Source organism: Erythrolamprus reginae, chromosome 13, assembly GCF_031021105.1.
Source record: "Erythrolamprus reginae isolate rEryReg1 chromosome 13, rEryReg1.hap1, whole genome shotgun sequence".
Classification (NCBI taxonomy): Eukaryota; Metazoa; Chordata; class Lepidosauria; order Squamata; family Dipsadidae; genus Erythrolamprus; species Erythrolamprus reginae.
This window is the reverse complement of record NC_091962.1, coordinates 16263712-16269711: the sequence shown is the minus strand read 5'-3', so window position 1 is coordinate 16269711 and position 6000 is coordinate 16263712.

Genomic DNA, 6000 nt, shown 5'->3' with positions numbered 1-6000 from the left:
ATGGAAACACCTCCAGGCGTAGAACTGTTCTCCAATTTTGCAATAAAAGTTGGATGGAGATATTCTTTTCTTTCCAGGGTTTTCTCTCTCTCTCTCTCTCTCTCTCTCTCTCTCTCTCTCTCTCTCTCTCTCTCTCTCTCTCTCTCCTCTCTCTCTCTCTCTCTCTCTGGCAAAACAATGCCTCCCCCCCCCCCGCTCATCTCCCCCCTCCTCCTGTGTACACAAACATTCCCATCTGGATTCCCTGGAGACCCCAAATATTCCAGGCTTGGGGCCGTCTTTAAGCCCCCTCCCAACAGGCAGGCACACTTGCACAGACTTTTCATTGCAGTAAAACTGGGAGGGAGGGAGGGCAGAAGAGAAGGAAGGAGGAAGGAAGGCAAAAGAGAGGGGAAAAGGAAGGAAGGGAGGAAGGAAGGAGGAAGGAAGGAAGGCAAAAGAGAGGGGAAAAGGAAAGAAGGGAAGAAGGGAGGGAAGAAGGAAGGAAGGGAAGAAGGAAGGAAGGCAAAAGAGAGGGGAAAAGGAAGGAGGGAAGGAAGGAGGGAAGAAGGAAGGAGGGAAGGAAGGAGGAAGGAAGGAAGGGAGGAAGGAAGGAGGAAGGAAGGAAGGCAAAAGAGAGGGGAAAAGGAAAGAAGGGAAGAAGGGAGGGAAGAAGGAAGGAAGGGAAGAAGGAAGGAAGGCAAAAGAGAGGGAAGAAGGAAGGAGGGAAGGAAGGAGGGAAGAAGGAAGGAGGGAAGGAAGGAGGGAAGAAGGAAGGAGGGAAGGAAGGAAGGAAGGAAGGGAAGAAGGGAGGGAAGAAGGAAGGAAGGAAGGCAAGAGAGGGGAAAAGGAAGGAAGGGAGGAAGGCAAAAGAGAGGGGAAAAGGAAGGAAGGAAGGGAGGAAGGAAGGCAAAAGAGAGGGGAAAAGGAAGGAAGGGAAGAAGGGAGGGAAGAAGGAAGGAAGGAGGAAGGAAGGAAGGCAAAAGAGAGGGGAAAAGGAAAGAAGGGAAGAAGGGAGGGAAGAAGGAAGGAAGGGAAGAAGGAAGGAAGGCAAAAGAGAGGGAAGAAGGAAGGAGGGAAGGAAGGAGGGAAGAAGGAAGGAGGGAAGGAAGGAAGGAAGGAAGGGAAGAAGGGAGGGAAGAAGGAAGGAAGGAAGGCAAGAGAGGGGAAAAGGAAGGAAGGGAGGAAGGCAAAAGAGAGGGGAAAAGGAAGGAAGGAAGGGAGGAAGGAAGGCAAAAGAGAGGGGAAAAGGAAGGAAGGGAAGAAGGGAGGGAAGAAGGAAGGAAGGAGGAAGGAAGGAAGGCAAAAGAGAGGGGAAAAGGAAGGAAGGGAAGAAGGGAGGGAAGAAGGAAGGAAGGGAAGAAGGAAGGAAGGCAAAAGAGAGGGAAGAAGGAAGGAGGGAAGGAAGGAAGGAAGGGAAGAAGGGAGGGAAGAAGGAAGGAAGGAAGGCAAGAGAGGGAAGAAGGAAGGAAGGAAGTAAAGAAGGGAGGGAGGGAGGGTTGTGACCAAGGCTTGAGGGTCCTCTCACTGGTTTGCTGTTCTGGTCAGGCAGCCGATCTTTCTCAGGAGGAACCTCAATTGAGCTCGGCCCCCTCTGCCGGCCTTTGGGGCAGCCCCGCCCTCTGATCACCCTCTCCCAGCCCAGAGGTGGGGGGTGGGGGGCTCCCCTTCCCAGAGAATCCTGGGCCCTGTCCTTTGAGGGAGTGACCCCCCTTTTCCACAGCTTCCCAAATGCCCCCAGGAATCGGACCGTGGGTATGCTTTGGGGGGTCACCTTCAGAGCCCCTCCCTCCTGCAAAGGGAGTCCTGTGCCAATACAAGCCCCACTTCCTTGCCCCCCCCCACTTGCTATGGGGGAGACTGCCCAGGTGGGGCCCCAGAGGAAGGTTTCTTCTGCCCCCCTCCTCCCCCCCAGCTACTCAGAGCCAGAGGTCATGAAGATGGGCGGGGGGGGGGGCTCCAGGGACTCCAATTATCCTCTAAGTGTGAGGGGCCAGAGTGATTAATTGAGAGATAATGAAAAGAAGAGCAGGCGAGAGAGGAAATAAATAACACGGCTGCTTTGATGATAAAACCTGAGCTGAGCCGAGCAATTAGGGGGGGTCTTTAGGGGGAGTTGGCTCTGATCCCCCCCCGGGTAGCCAGCAGGGGGGGGCCAGGCCCCAGCCGCAAAGAGCCCCCCTTCCTGGGGTTGTTGGTTCCACCCAGGGAGACTCTTCCTGCTTGTGGACTAGCACCTTGTGCCCCTTCCAGAGCCCCTTGGGGTCAACAGCCCTCCCCCTTAGAAGCAGGGGGGGAGACAGCATTGCATTGAGGAACCCCCCCAGCCCCCCAAAGGACGGCTTCGAGACAGGGCTTGCAGAGTCTTCCCTGAGGAAGGAGGGGGCACTCCCACCTCTGAGTCTCCTTGGTGCCCCCCAAGGCCTGACCCCCTTCCCAGATTCCCCTTAGGAGGAGGGGCCGGGCTGCCCCACCACCCCACGGACAATCTGCAGGGGCCACTTTCTGCCCCACTTCAAAACAGAATGTTTGGAGGCCTTTGCCCTTCCCCCCCCCACCTCTGAGCTCAGGAGCACAGCAGCCCCAGGCCCAAAAGAGTGGAAGGAGAGACCCCCCCCTCGCCCCCCCACAAGGGAGGGACCGAAAGCTCTTGAGTCTTCAGGGACATCTTTGGCCTAGAACAGACCCTCCCCCCAAATTTCCCTCCGTGGCCTTTAGAACAGGGCGGAATTCTGCCCCAGCCCCCTCCTGGGTGGGGGGCTCTGCTGCAAGGAGAGGAGGAGCTGCTGAGCGGGGGGGGGGGGGGGGGTGGCAAAGGCTGAGAAGCCCAGGGAGCTCCCGGGTGGTGTGGCCTTGGGGCTGGCCAGCTAGGCCTTCTCCTGAGCTGAGCCTCAAGGGGGGGGGGAGGGCCAGGAGGGAGGGTCCTTTCCCCTGCCCTTCCCCTCACTTCCCACCCTCCCCTGGGCGGAGAAGAGGCTGTGGCCTAGAACTGGGCCTGGGTCCCGGCGCTTCCTGAGAGCCAGGAGACCCTGTGACACCTCCCCATCCCCCCCTGATGGGAAGCCCGGCCAAGGGGACCTGAGACAAGGAGGCCCATGAATCCCAGCCAGAGTGGCCCATGGGAGCCCCTCCTCCTTTCCCTGACAATGAGCCCTAATCTTCTCTCCCCCCCCTTTGAGATGCCCCCCCTTCTTCCTCTTGAGATGAAAAATAATCCAGGCGCTGAACGGCTCTGAAAATGAGTGAATATTTCAAATTGTGACAGGCCATCACGGAAAGACCCCTGCCGGATGATTGAAAGAGGGCGGAGGGGAAGACAAACGACTTTCATTTAGATAAAATACAGAAAATTATTTTGTGAAAAATGAGGAGCGATGGAGCGGCAGCCCAGCACACACACACACACCCATTCGGAGGAGGGGATGTCAGCAGCCCCCCCCCTTTTCTAATTAAGTGCCTGCACATCCTTTGAGCAGGGAAGGGAGCCCGAGGGGGTCCAGCTTCTCTCCCTCCCTCCCTCCCCCAGCCTCCATTGCAGGCGGCCCCCACCGCGACCCCCATTGTTCTCAGCCAGGACCCCTGCAACTCTGGAGTGCCATCAGTGGGGGGAGGGGGGCAGAAGGTCGGAGCCCCCTCCCCCTCGGCCCCTGAAGAGCCTTTGTCCCCTTTGACCCCTCGGAGTCCTACATCCCCCCCAAGGAATGCTGCCCCCCTCCTCAGAATCCCAACAGTAAGCCCCTCCCCCCCTCCCAGCTGGATTGAGGGGATGGGACCCTGAGGGGGGGAGGGGCTGCCCCAGATCCTCCCCTTCCCCATGAGGTCAAGAGGGAGGGGTCAGTTTAATCCCTCCCCTCCATACCCCCTCCCCCACATTCCTCCCCAAAAGGGTGAATGGAGTTTTTTCCTTAACAAAAAAGATACTGTACACAATTTGGGAAGATGGGGACCCACCCACAGGGACCCCAATTTGGAAGACCCCCTGCACAGGGACTGGCCTGGCCTCCACCGGGCTCCATCCATGGTGGGCAGGGAGGGGGGCCTCCCCCCAAATAGGTTTTTCCACCCCCCCCAGACCTCTCCAGAGTCCCCCTCCGGGTGGAGCCTTTGCCCTGACCCCCCTCCAGACGCTCTCCAGCCCAGAAATCAGGATGTTCGTGGAGACCCTCTGTACAAGTCTCTAGTCCTCATGGCTTAACTAAAGCCCCAACAGAATCCCATGAAATCATTCGCGGAGGACTCTTTTTCTCTGCTATGGTGAAAGAGCTCGCAAGTGCTGAAAACCGCCGCGGGGAGGGCCGAACACACACACATTTTATAACTATTAGTAACGCCAGCAGTTTATGGCACAGGCGATGGGAAAGGGAGAATTACGTCAGGCTCCCCCCCTCCAGGCCCCCCCCCAGCCCCGTCACCCCGCTCGGATTCTGCCCGGCCCTCGCTCTCTCCGGCAGCCCCACTGCCAGGATCGCCCCGAGGTGGGCGCCCTATGCAAAGCGAGGATGCCCGGGGCTCCGGGGGCCGGCCACGATCCCCCCCCACCCTGTCCCCCTCGGGGCCCCGCCGACAGCAGCCCCGCGCAGCCCGGCCCCGTCCGCCAAGCCAGGACCCTCGCCGGCGCTCGGGAAAAGGACCCTCGCCCGCCCCGGAGCCTCTTCCCGGGCGCCCCCGTCCCCCGCTCCTGCCTCCACTCCCCCTGAATTGCAACTCCACGCGGGACGCCGAAAGGAAGCGAGCCGCTTCCCCCCCCCCCCCGACCCCTCCCGCTCCCTCGGCCCGAGCCCGGCTCCGCCCCAGGCGCCGCTCCTGCCCGCCCCACCGTCCGTAGCCGGGGGAGGTGCTCGCGGGCGAACAACTTTTGAGGGGCCCCCGCCCCGCCCCGCGGAGAGAAGAGAAGAGAAGAGGCCCGCCCGCCGCCCGGGGCTCGGGGCAGGGCTGCGGGAGGAGGGACGGGGCGGGACAAACTCCGCAGCGGGCTGGCTGCTCCCCGAGAGGCTCCGGCGGGGGCGGCCGCCGCTTTGTCCCGCGCCGCGGAGCCTCCCCTGCCCGGCCCGAGGGGCGAAGCGGAGCCACGGGGCGGGCGCTGGGACGCCGCCTCTAACCAACCCAGCCCAACCCAGCCGCGCGCCCTCTCTCGGCGGGGCGGGCGGGCGTTTGAGGCTCCGGGCGGCCGTCGGGGCGCCGCTTACCTTGCGCGGAGGCGTCCTCGACTCCCGAGAAGACGCACAAGACGGCCAGCAAGGGCAGCATCGCTCCCGGCGCGGCGGGGCTGGCTTCGGCGCTCGCCCGCCCGCCCGCTCGGGGCCTCCCGCTACCCCGCGCGCCCAGCGCCGTCTTCGCCGCGGCTCCTTCCAGCGAAGAAGGGGCGGAGAAGGGGGAGGGGGCGGGAGGGAGGCCGGGAGGGGGCGGGAGAGGGACCGTCGCCGGGGGAGCGAGCGAGCGCCGGATTGGCCCAGCCGGGTGCAGGGAGGGTCCGGAGAGGCGGCGGGGGGGGGGGGGGGGGGATGCCGCCAGCCACGCTGCCCTGAGCGAGCGGGATGGGGAGGCCGCCCCCCCCACCGCCGGGTCCGGGTCCGGGTCTCCCCTCGCGAGGGTCCGGGTGGGGAGGGGGGCGCCAGATTGCAGCCCGCCCTCCTCCTTCACACAACGCTCTTGTTGGGTGGGTTCTCGCCGGCCCGACCGCCCCTCCCTTACCTCCCGGCGGGGCTGCACAGAAGCAGCATCCGCAGCTTCCCGAGCGAGGCGCCCCCATCCCGCGCCCGCCGACGGTCCGCTCGCCCCTGCAGGAGAGCCGGGTGTTCCCTGAACATGCGCAGAGTGCCTCTCGGTCGGCGCCGCCTGCCTGGTCCGCGAGCCACCGATTCGGCCGGCCGGGAAGCTGCCGCCGCGGCTGATTCGGAAACCTGACGGGGGGGTTGCGGCTGAGGGAACAGGGACGGGGGCAACACCCAGAGGTGGGACCGGCGTCGGCTGAGGGCGCTTCCAGCAGCCCTTCAGAGCGGACCGGCCCCAGCCGAGCCTTCC